Genomic DNA, 13,166 nt, shown 5'->3' on the forward strand with positions numbered 1-13,166 from the left:
TTTGAGAGAAGTTAGGTGAAAGAAGATCTTGTCAGAGGGGACTTATTTTCATTTCTTATCTGGAGAGTTAGGAAGGTGTCAGGCTCACAGTAAACACACTACACAAAAGAACGTATATCTTATGTCTGGGCATCTTGCCCAATAAAATATTTATCCCATCTTTAAACATTTTTGTTGAAAAACTAGTATTTGTGTTTGCATTAAAATAAGTCAGGGTAGGTTTGTTAGCTCTTGACCTTGTATTTCTCACTTTCACCATGGTCTCATTTAGAAATGTATGTAATGTGTGCAGTAAACAAAATTCTGATTTTAACGCATTGTCAAATCCCACAGACAACAAACAATAGCCTGTCTCTGTTTGCCTGAACTTTTCAGACCAGAAAATATAAATCTTGAAAAGAACCATCAGCACTTACTTCAAAAGTTATTAGTATTCAGTTCTGTGATGTTCCATGAAAAAAGTAAAAAAAGAAAAAAAACAAAAAAAGTTATTAGTTATTTTAAGAAGACCGTACTGGATGATAAGAACGTAACACAGGCAGAGGTACACGTACATATAACAGAGTGAAATACAAGTTTTTGTTTAGATAAATTAATTATTCATCTAATTAATTTTTCTTATTTTTAGTCCAAAATTTTCTAGTGCATGTGCATTGAGACATATTAGCTAAGACCAATTTTATATCACTGTTATGATCTGCTTTAAATATAAAATCAGTTAAGTAACCACCAATGGCTGTTTCTTTTCTTTTCTTTTTTTTTTATTCATGCCATTGAATGAAAACTTTGAAAGATTCATTCTTCAAAAGTAAAGCATCCGCTATTATTGTGCATGTTATTTTATATTCAGTTCGAAGAATATTTAAAATAAAATTACACAGTATAATATGGATTTAAATTGGGCAGAACACAAGTTCATAGTTAAAAAATGAAAATTCCATTTAGATTGAGACATTTTTGCAATAACCATATACTTGGAGTTGGCTGTGGTATGTATATGTCATAAATGAATCTAAACAGCAATTGATATATAAGCTATATAATTGCTAAAATTCAAAAATAAGGTTGTAGGTAACAATGAAATGAATCAAACTTTTTGCAATAAAACTACAATTGAGGACAAAGAAAAAAGACAAACATAATAGCACATATTTTCTTTGTTGCTTTTAAACAGGATTTTACAACTATTCTATCCTTAGAAAAAACTACTTTGTAAATAAATGGTTTACAAAAATATTAAATTTTTATGACATGAGATTTTTTATTCAAACCATTCAATTACCATTCAATTACTCAATAAAATTCAGGTTGTGAACATTTTGCAGATTGCAGTTATTGAAAATGAAGCCTATGACAAAGGAATACATATAAATTTACCCCTTCAAAATTGAGAGATCATATGAACAAATTTAATTGGAACTTAAATAATGTATAATATTTAACTTTGAAATTCCATAGGTGTGTTTTGTAATATTTTAAATCTGTATGAAGACTCTTTTGATGGGATTCCTTTCCTAATTTGTATAATTTCGCATTCTTACAGAAATAAAATAAAATGTAAAAGGTTTTTCTATTTGCAGGATCTAAATTTGGGGAAATCTTCAAAACAATCATAAATAATACAAATCTTATTTTATGAAGTTTGTCTAATACAAAAAATTCCTGAAGATAGGTACTCTTTATAAATGCAAAAAAAGAGTACTTGTGAAAATATTTGGGCTGAAAAAAATTACATATTTCAATGTGAAAAAATAGAAATGATGTTTTCTGTTTAGCAACATTTCTCTGAGCTTATTTTCTCAGTTTAAAATATAATCTACAGTGAAAAATTAAGTGAGGGTGTAAAAAATTTCATATATATCAACCATAGCTACATGTTTGAGAAGACTATAGACAATTTACAAAAATTTTTTAAACAGTAATACTGTATTAAAAAAGTATTCTTCAGGAAATACTAGTGACCCAATATTAAAGATAATTAAGGCTGAAACATGAATTAAAATAAATTAACATGAGCCAAGAATTATCACTCTATATATTTAATGTTCCCATTATTAATACATTTTTAAAAGTTTTTGTTTAATATACAGTTAATTTTTAGAAATTTCATTGTTTGAAATAAATTTTGAATTGCACCCTTTATTGGCCCACCAATATAAAAATCTCAAAATCTCAAGAAAAACAAAAATAAAAACTTATAATTTTAATTAGTTACATTGCCCCTTTCACTTTCAAAGGTCCCGATTTGGATGAAATATTATACTGTCACCAAGACAAGCATGGTGGGCGTGCTTAGAAGAGGTCTACAGAAGACTTCTAGCTTGCATTGGATCTCAGTTCCTTCATGACCAAGTGGGAGAAAGATGTGGCTGAGATAAAGCAACAGTGCTCTTGGCCAGAGATTGTTGTGACATAGGAGGAAAAGATTCCAACAGGAGTGACTATGAATTTCGTTGGAGAGCAGGAACATCTAGCTGAATTCCTTTGTTTCCTTCATCACAGAGGGACGCATATTAGACCCACACGCCTAACATCTGCCTCGTTCTTTCTTCCTGTCGCCGCGGCGATCTTTTAATCTGATTGGTCAGTTTGGAAGGAAGCAGCGCGTGGAGCCCGCCCCTTCCTTTCATCGCGGGCCGGAAGTGCCCGTTTAACTCCGCCCCCCTCACCCCCTCCAGGCTATAAAGTTGGCAGGGACGGCGTTTGCCTCGACGCCATCTTCTCTCAACTGCCTTTCTCCACGTTGACGGTAAGTCTGTGATTTCTGGGGTTCGGTCTCAAGAGTCTCAGAAACTTCACAGTTATAAGCCTTGGTCATTAATGGCTGCTCTGGCAATTATAAGGAATTTTTTTTTTCTTTTTTTTTTTTTGGCGACTTGTGTTATTTCTCCCAGAGGGAAACGAGGCGTTACATGTTGGGCTTTCCTCACACCCTAACTTCTAGGAGTAAAGAGGTGACGAAAAGGGGAGGAGTTCCGTGTCGCAGAGGGACCTGTGGGGGTTTTGTGCTTCTAAGCACGGCCGAGGTGGGAGGCGTCGAAACTTCTGGGGAGTTGGGCTGGGCGTTGATAAACAGCGTTCATGCGTTGGAGAAGAGGCAGGGCGTTGATAAACAGCGTTCATGCGTTGGAGAAGAGGCGAGTCCGTGAGCAGTTTAAGCGGTTAGGAACCCAGCGTCCCGTCGATGACATGGTTAAGAAGGTAACGAAAGCTCTCTGAAAGGTGTAGGAGAAGGAGAGAAGGAAAAAACAACAACAACAAAAAAAACTAGAGGTGTGTATTTCCTTTGCTGCAGAAAAATAGGTAGCAGGAAAAACAGCAACAACAACAAAATCTGAACAGTTGCCATCAAAATCTGAACAATTGCATGATGAAAGACAGCGCCTACAGGGGCGCGTGCAAGAGGAATTAGTTCTCCTTGCAAAATCCCCCGGGGGGCTCAGGCTTCGGAAGCATCAGTTGCAGCAGCTTCTTCAGTTTGGGAATCTGTTGAGCGTGATTTTTTTTTCCAGCCAAAAAAAGAAAAAAAAAAAAAAAAAACGGGATGAGAGAGAGAGAAAACCCTCCGTAAGAGGCAGGTTTCGCCGGCCCCAGCAATTCCATCACAAGAGGCGGTGGAAATGTCATCCTAGCACTCTGGGAGGCCGAGGCGGGAGGATTGTTTGAGGTCAGGAGTTCGAGACCAGCCTGAGCAAGAGCGAGACCCTGTCTGTCTCTACTATAAATAGAAAAGAAATTAATTGGCCAACTAAAAATATATAGAAAAAATGAGCCGGGCATGGTGGCGCATGCCTGTAGTCCCAGCTACTCGGGAGGCTGAGGCAGGAGGATTGCTTGAGGCCAGGAGTTGGAGGTTGCTGTGAGCTAGGCTGACGCCACGGCGCTCACTCTAGCCTGGGCAACAAAGCGAGACTCTGTCTCCAAAAAAAAAAAAAAAAAGTAAACTGAAGTAAATTATAGGATTTGGTCAATTTGTATGAGAATTGATGCATACTAGGGAATTTCTGAGCATATTTACGATAGCCAGTAGTTTGTGTGTAAGTGCTCAGTAACAAAGGGGTTATTAGATACAAGCTCTAAAACAACCAATCAGATTAAAATGTTTAGGGACTCTGAAGAATTTTAAAAACTGTACATGAATGGGTACATCAGTATTTAAGAAATATGAAGTATAAGAAACAAATTAATTGACCAACTAAAAATATATAGAAAAAATTAGCCGGGCATGGTGGTGCATGCCTGTAGGCCCAGCTACTCGGGAGGCTGAGGCAGGAGGATCGCTTGAGCCCAGGAGTTTGAGGTTGCTGTGAGCTAGGCTGACGCCACAGCACTCATTCTAGCCTGGGCAACAAAAGTGAGACTCTGTCTCAAAAAAAAAAAAAAAGGCTGTGGAAAGAGCCACTGTGGTTAGGTATGGGATTGAAATATTTGCTCATCAGAGGTAGTAGGCTCTGCTTTGTAAGATAGAGTTCACTTCCCGCAGCACCAGAGTGCCAGAGACTGCACTCCCAGAGGGCCTGGAGATGAAGAGGTTTTTAAAACACTTTGTAGAGGGGAAAATATGCTTAAGTAAAACCTGATGATTTTGATTGCAATTTTTAAAATATATATATATATATATATACACACTTTTCTGGAGTCAGGAATTATCTCAGATGCCACTCTTGTGAGGGAGGTGACAGGATTCTAAGTGCATTTTCCCCCTGGATTTGATGAATCCTTAGTGTCAAAACGAACCTATTGATAGGAGTTTTCTAGATTGTGTGCTACTGGCATAAACTGACAAGCATCCTGGTGGCGTTGAATCCAAGGATATCTTCCTCTTCCTTTAGACGCCCTTCAACTCTGGTTTCTAAGAACACTATGTATGTTCTTTGGAGTAAGTGTTCCAGGGTCTGGGAGTGGCTTGTGTTTAAATTTCATGGGTGGGGGCGGTTTTGTTAAGTATTCTTTTATTATTGTTTTTGAGCTATACTTCTACATAGTTCAAAAACTAAAGCGATAGAGAAAAGTATACATTGACAAATCTTCTACTCATGTCTCTACCCATCCCCTGCAGGTTCTATTTATTTAATGGTTTATTTAAATAAAAAAAGAAAAGAAAACTTCCATAATACTAAGTGCCCAATACAGCCCTAAGTACTTTGCAAATGTTAACTCATTTATCTGCTGTATTAACTCTCTGAACTAAGAATTCCTATAATTCCCATTTTAAAGATAGGCTCAAAACAGAACCAATAGGATATAGAGAGATAGATACAAGAAAAGATTTATTATGGAAATTGTCTAATGCAATTATGGAGACCGAAAAGACCCATGATATGCTGCCTTAAGGTGGAGAACCAAGAAAGCTGGTGGCGTGATTCACTCTGAGTCGTAAGGCTTGAGAACCCGATGCACTAACGGTGTAAATACCAACTCCAATGCCTCAGCCTTGAGAACTGGAGGCTGGAGAACCAGAAGCTCTGGTGTCTAAGGGCAGGAGAAAAGGGGTGTCCCAACTGAAAAAGGGAGAGAGTGGATGCCCTTCCTCTGCTTTTTGTTCTGTTGGGGCTCTCAATAGATTGGATGAGGCTTGCTCACATTGGTGAGGGTGGATCTTTACTCAGTCTGCAGATTCAAATGCTAATCTCTTTTGGAAGCACCCTCACAGACACACCCTGAAGTTATGTTTTACCAGCTATCTGAGCCTCCCTTTGCTCAGTCAAGTTAACACATTAAACTAATCATCACAACAGATACACCATACTCTTTACTGTCTGCTTTATTAGATACAGAAGTAGTATTTTGATCTCACGTTAAGCTAACATGTTTATTCAGAACTTGAACAGGAGTCCCAATTGCTGATTTTTCCTACCTTCAACTACATCAGGGTGGGAAGTCCATGATGAGGACAATGGATAATTTGGCTGAAATTTCAGATGCTTGATTATGCCTCATAGCTGAGGTGGGAATCAAATCAATCAGTGAGACTGTTTTCATTACCTGCTTCAGTTATAATCCATATTTAATATCCACATGGAGGCAATATATGACAAGTTATATTGTCACAGGATGTCTCCAAAAAAAAATGAACAAGGATCATATGAACCCTTGATGTGTCAATGTGACATATGCTTTTTTCTGAAACCAGAATAAGAAATCACAGGAAAGGTTGAATTTAAAAGTGAAGATTGACTTTTTGTGCTAGGCAGATGATCAAAGGCAGAAATTATAATAAGATGTAGCAATAATGTTTCATGTTGTACACTTGAGTTTTCAGAACTACCGAGACTATAAAGTTGAGTGTTGAATTTTTAATATCTTTCTCAGTCCTTTTGGGCTGTCATAACAAAATGCCATAAACTGGGTAGGTTATGAACAACAAATTTATTTCGCAGAGTTCTGAAGGCTGGGAAGTCCAAGATCTAGGTGCCAACAGATGTGGTATCTGGTCAAGTCCCTGTTTTCTCATAAATGGCACCTACTCACTGTGTCCTTAAATTGTGGAAAGGGGCACACAAACTCCCTGGGGCCTCTTTCATAAGGGCACTAATCTCATTTGAGGGCTCCACCCCCATGACCTAATCACCCCCCAAAGGCCACACCTCCTAATATTGCTGTGGGGGTTAGGATTCCAACATATGAATTTTGGGGGAACACAAACATTCAAATTATAGCAATATTTGTCTTTATTTTATTCTGAATTTGCCACTGATACACTGAGGTATCAGTGTATCAGTGGCAGATTTCTTAAGAGCACCCCCCCACTTCCACCCCAGGTCTTACATTTGTAGTGACTTAATGACAGCTAAGTCCATTTTCTACTCAGGAAGCCAAACTACCCATATACTAAGAACAAGATCAAAATGAAATTTCTTTGCTTGCTTAAGGGGCAAGGAGGAAGTTATCTACCTCTCTTTCTGAGGTGTTTTAGGAAACATAAAGGTCTTCCCCCAGCAGCTTCTCCCCCCCCCCCCAGCACTTTAGTATGTAAATAAAATCTCCCTAGGAGTCAGATGGCCCCTTGTGTCTCAGCCATAGAGGTGTCTCCAAGTCCTAGGTCTCATTTTTTCTTGAAATGTAAACACCTAGGAATTGTCTCCCAAGTACTTTCACCCAGTACCTAGGTACCTATCCCAGTATGTAAAACTTTTTGACTTCCAGAGATCTAAGTTTAATTTTAGTTCAGAACAGTTAGCTCCGTCCTTAGGGAAACAATTTGGCTACAGATTTAATCCTCTGGTATGTGCAAATGTTTCTAGAAGAAATGAAAGAAAAGATTCTCTGACTTTATAGTGAATACATTTACTTGTTGTAGGAGGTTTGGGCTTTTCATAGGAACACTGAGAAAGCTAGGGGTGTTGAGTTTCCCCACACACCCATTGCATGGCTTTGTGTCATTTTGCTGGATAAAGCTGTTAACATACCTGGGGCATAGCAAGGACTCCACAAATGGTAGCTATTATAATAATTGTTATTCTTACTATTTTAAGATTAAAAATACCTATGTCAATGTTGCAGAAGAATCATTGAAGTGGAAATTACTTTTAAATTCATTTCTTTCATTTATCAAATGAATTGGTGGATGAAATTTAGATTGGATAGTAACCATCATGAGCTTGGAAACCTATAGGAACTTATAGTTTCTCATGGAAGGCCAACTGTTTAGCTCACAACTATCTCTTCCTCATTGGTGAAAGAGCACCCCCCCCACACACACACATATATGCTCAAATGTTACATACATAGAATAAAAACACACAGACGCACACTCACAAAACTCTGATTGTTGAGCCTCTCTCCTTGAAGGGCATTTAGATTTCCATTCTTTCCAGAGCTTTATCAAAATGGATTTTATGCTTTTCAAGGTGTTGAGATAATCTATTCCTTTACTGCTAGCTAAACCCAATAATTAGGAGATAATTTCTTATTTGCTTGCCTTTCCAATTCTAATTCTAAGGATTCACATTCTTTTTATTTTCTGTCTAATACTATGACACTTTTTCAAATAGATTAGTATTTAAATGTTCATATGAACAAGTACTAGCATGGTACTAGCTTGAAAGATGAAGCTACTTAAGATGTAATGATTAACATAGTACAATATAGTTAGTATATTTTAAAGCTATAGCAGTCAAAAGAGGAGAAATATCAATACAGGCCTATTGGAGTAATTGATAATATTTGGTAGAGGAGAAGGTACAGGAGTTGGGCCTTATTTTGTATAAAAAGTAAAGAAAAAGCATATCAGCTGTAGACTAATATAAACTAATAAGAACTAAGATCATTTCTTGAGCATGTTAATTTTTTTCTCCAAGTGTATTGGAATATGGTGATTAACAAATGAGGTATTTTGTTTGTTACAGTACATTGTGATCCATTGATTAATTTCTGTGATTAGAGAACAGAAAGGTATATCCTGGCAGCACTGAGTGTATCAGCCTGGACAAAAGGGTTTAAAACAGATGCTATAGACAATGTGGCATCAACACTGCTTTTATAGGAAAGTGAAGGAATGAGAAACAATATTTCAGGAAAATTAATCAGTGATAAATTAAATGGAAAGAAATTTGAGCCAGGATAACCAATTAGGGAAATACTGGAATAAGCTAAGCGATAAAAGATCAGAACACCTAATAAAATTTTGGCTTTTAGAAGAGAGAATTCAGAAGAAGAATCCAAAGCTCTTGTAGACTTGATTTATGAATGGAAGGAAAAGTAATTCAGAGGTTAACTTCAGGATTTGGAGAAAAGAATATAAATGTGGAAGGGAAAGTAGCAAATTAATGTTTATTTGGATATTGGCCAGTGACTACATCCTGGAGAAAACTCCCTATAGACATTAAACTTACTGTCCTTGAATTCTAGGAAGGAGGTTAAGACTCAGAGTTCACCAACCTAAAAGTGATAGCATTTATAAGAGTAAGTCCTTTGAGTTATAAGGCAAAAAGATTAGACTTTGGAGGAAGCCCATGGAGGGTTAGGAGGAGAGATGGGTAGAGATCAGAGAACATAGCCAGTATAATTAGGGAAGCTGAAGAAGTAGTGATGTCAAATCCATGTGGTTAACAATATCAATTTTTTTGTGTGTGAGATAAAAGAAAATGACATCTGAAAAATCCTCATTAATCTTCTAGTTTAAAGTATTACCCAGGGTGGGGATGGGTTGTGTGATGAGGGGACCTGAACTCTTATATCCATGTAAATATGCCCTTTAAACTGCTGTCACCCATTTTGGCAGACTGATTTGTCAGATAATTTGGGGATGGGTTATTTAATTTGAGCAGTGGAGAGAGAGGAGGAATGTGGGTGGGACTGGGAGAGTGGTGCTGAATTGACAGCCATAAGGAGTATATTGAAGGGTATATGAGATAGAACACTTGAAAAGGGGGACGATATTGGGTTGTTTCATAAATTAGTGTTTTCTGATCATACTGGGAGCAATGGAGCACTCTGTTTCTTGGCAGAAGCCCAAGTGTTGTCATTAGTAAAGGTGACTCGGACAAATACAACTTTTCCTAACACTCAAGAAGGGGAATGTATAGCATTCTCCTGAGGCGTAGAGGATCCAGCTGAGCTGGTGTTGGATTGATCTTTTTTACATGGAAAAAAAATGAGAAGAAATCTGGAGAGACAGCAACTCCTTTTTGCAAGACCTGAAACATGGGTGGTGGTGGAAGGGAAGGGAGTTGGTACCTTATGTTACAAGAGCTAGCAGTTCATGACAGGGCCCACCGCCTGAGTGACCTTTTTTCCCAGACAGTTGCCCCTGTCTTGACCCTGTTTGTTTCTAGTTTTGTTGTCTGTGCCCCTGGGTGAGGCTAAGACAGAGAACAATTCGGAAACCAGTCATGGCCTACAAAAATAAGCCTTCAATTGTCATTTTAATGGGTCTACCATTTCATCTTAATTTCATTTCCCTACCTTTAAGAATATATCTTGTTTTGTAAGTTCACAAGCTGACACATCATCCAGAGAGACTATTTATTTTCCCTATCCTTTTCACACAAAGGCTGAGATTATTCTTGCAACAGTAATCAAGATCTTCTGTCTTTGGGTTGCAAAGAAAATGCATTCAACTGTACTTGAAAGAGAAAATTGAAATTCAGCTACAGATGATAAAGCACTTTCTCCTCTCTGTTTTGTCTGCTCATATCAGCTGAACAGCGTTAATAAAAGCAAAGGGTGCCTGTTGCTTGCTATTGCCAAAAATACAATATTCGATTGCCCAAAGCTGTGTAGCTGTGTATTAGGTATGTTGAAGTTTACTCCTATTAAGGAGCCTTGTGCTTTTAGTCCCCTTTTTTTTTTTTCTCTTGTCAGTACTAGCATGGTACAAAATGAACCAGGAAAATAGTCTCCAGAGGAACGTTTTTTTCACTAGCTTTAATAGCTGAGCCATTCGGAATCTTTCAGAAAAAGAATCAAATCTCAAGTGTGATTGGCTTGTCTATCTGCCTGTTGTAAACCTTTTACATTATTGGTGTAATTGTTTTAGGAAACAATCTCATAAACTTATTAGCATACTTAATGTTAGCATTAATTATTTATTGCATTTATTGGGTACATAAGTCATGAAATTGCCACTGGGTACATGTACCAATAGCACAATCACCACAATAATAAAAAGCATCCAAAAATAAAAATAGGTTGGTACCTCTGAGAGAGACATTTCCATAAACAAAGGGTGTACTGCAGATTTCTCCTTTTCCCATTAGACAATCTCGTGGGTATGTCGATTGTGAAACCATAGTCAAATTTGCAGAAGTGCAAGGGTAAGGACAAAATAAAAGTTCATACTCATGTACACTCAGTAATTAATTCTTTTTAGCTAGATGTATCATAAGAGGCCAGCAGCACAAGTCTAGGCAAAATTGTGAAGTAAGAATAGTTTATCTTCAGGTACTTCTAGCCTCCTCCTTGTGTATTTAATAATACTACTTTCTCTACAAGCTTCATTGATTTTTCTTTTCCCTCCAAATTTATTTATTCTCAAGAGGAGATGAAATTTATTTACACTGAGGTTTAAATGATAAAGGCAGTGATAATGCAATGGAAAGAACTGTTTGAGACCAGTCAGCCCTGGCTTCAAGTCTAATTTTAATTATTTTCTGGTTAAGTGATTTTAATTAATTATTTCTCCCTCGGAGAGATCATGGTTTTGTGCAGACTGAAGCTTATACAATGTTGGGGACCTTTTAAAAAATATTAATATTAAACTATGTATATAAATTAAGAAAGTGAATATATGTAATTACACATTAAAAATAACAAGGACAACAAACTGTAAGTAAGTAGGTAATTAGGCAGTAAGTAACTGCCTAATAATTCTTTTTTCCTTCATTTTTTAGCTATATATTCTTTGATTCCTTCATGTTAAAACATTTTATAACATTCTCTATAGAAATAAGAGAAAGATAATTTTGAATTTTTAAAAATATGAATGGTAGTTTTTGTTAGGTTGGAAAAATTTCTTCTATTTTGATACTCATTTTTGGAAGTACCACGCCTTCGACTTTATCAATAGGTTCTTGCTCCAGTTGCTGCTTGTCCATGGACAAGCCCTGGAAAACTCTGGCATTTTGAAATTTCCTTGCATTCCCTCATCTATGCTACAGCTGCCACAGCAGCTGGTCCTGCTTGGCCAGGTCCTTGCCACTCCGAAAAAAAAATGTATGAGCTATATTAATAGAACTCACTTAAGAATTCAGTCATTCATTCATTTTACAGGCCTGAATGCATTTATTCATCAGTTATTCAGTATTTTCTTTTTGGCATTGTGCTGGGTCCAGAGAAGAAAGAAAGGAAGGGGAGGCATTTCTGCCCCCATAAAGTTCACAGACTCGTGCAAATGGTTATTTTATAACATAAAATGAAGAGTTCAGCAACCTAGTGTGAACAGAGGGCTGTGGAAAGTCAGTAGAGGTAATTTCAAATACCACTTGTGTTATCATTTTTCAGAACATATTCAGGGAATGCTAATCCTCTAAGATGCTATGAAAGAGAAGGATTTTTATAGCCAAATAAGTTTAAAAGACATATAATACTATGTTCTTCTCAGAGATTCACAATATGCTATTGCAATAGTTAAGGCTCTAGGAAGACCACCCAAGAAACCTATTTAACTGTTTAAGTAGGCATTCCTTAACCTTATTTGTCTATGAAGAAATTATTTCCACCATAACAAAAAATCCTGCCAAAATAACTAGTGGTCTAGTGATACAGTGACCTATTCTACTCCTTATTTTCTGAAGACATCTGAAGTTATGGGGGCTACTTTGATTTCCGCTCTTTATGAGGTGTCATTTTTTTCCCCGATTATGGAAGTTGATGTGGAGAGGAATGCCAAGGTTTGGGGTCAAAGAGTCAAGCATGGTTGAGTAAATCACCTTCTCAAGTGCCCAGGCTCTAACTTCCATGGGAGCTGATGAGAAGTCCCCAAAGTAACTTGTATGCAAGGAATGCATGTCCATGCATGTTCAATTTCTGTGTTGTGGCCAAGCTAGTGAACTTCTTGTAAATGTGTTATAAATTCTATCATGGATAATAGAAATAAAAGATACATTACAGTGATTCAAAAGATGCCTACCTATACTGTCTGCATCTACTAATTCAGTGACATTTCTGATGGACTTATCACGGTTATTTTATCAAAAATATTAATGAAGTCTAATAAGCAACCAATGTAATGTGCTTTTATTTTCTTTTTAGTCTACCCTATAATGTATAGCAGTAATACTAATAGTCCCTGCAATTAATATCCAAGTCAGGAAGACTTACAGGTTATTGCAGTTAGCAAGAAGGAATCCTTGAATCCTCTGGGAAGAAAGGTGATCTCCTTTCCTTTGACGTTGATATGTTCAGTAGGTTGTTTTTTGGAACCTGTGGGTTGTATTCTGTTGTAGTCCTTAGTATTTGCCTCTCCTGTAGGATGCTCAACAATATCTAAAAGCAAACTTAACACAGGGTGAAAGAGTAAGGAAATAAATGAATACATAAGATACCTGTTGCACAGAGCTGGAACAAAAGAAAACTACTTACATCTGAGTCTCATTTCCTCTTTACTGAGACTCATTTTCTCAGCATAACATGCTGCAATTTAATGTAGTTGAACAACGCTCACAACCAAACTTATTGGCTTTCAGGATGTGTTACCCTGAAGAATCTGTGGTCCCTTCAGCTTG

General features: G+C 37.0%; 1 protein-coding gene across 1 annotated transcript in view; it reads left to right on the top strand.

Moving 5' to 3' along the window:
• Positions 1-2,653: 2,653 nt before the first annotated feature.
• The window catches only part of COX7B2 (cytochrome c oxidase subunit 7B2), a 90,143-nt gene continuing 79,630 nt past the window's right edge, over positions 2,654-13,166 (top strand). The window contains exon 1 of the mRNA XM_012743056.2: positions 2,654-2,749. The gene's annotated coding sequence lies outside the window, so the exon portion shown is untranslated. The remainder of the gene's footprint in view (positions 2,750-13,166) is intronic.

This window comes from Microcebus murinus, chromosome 26 (genome assembly GCF_040939455.1).
Source record: "Microcebus murinus isolate Inina chromosome 26, M.murinus_Inina_mat1.0, whole genome shotgun sequence".
NCBI classification, from domain to species: domain Eukaryota; kingdom Metazoa; phylum Chordata; class Mammalia; order Primates; family Cheirogaleidae; genus Microcebus; species Microcebus murinus.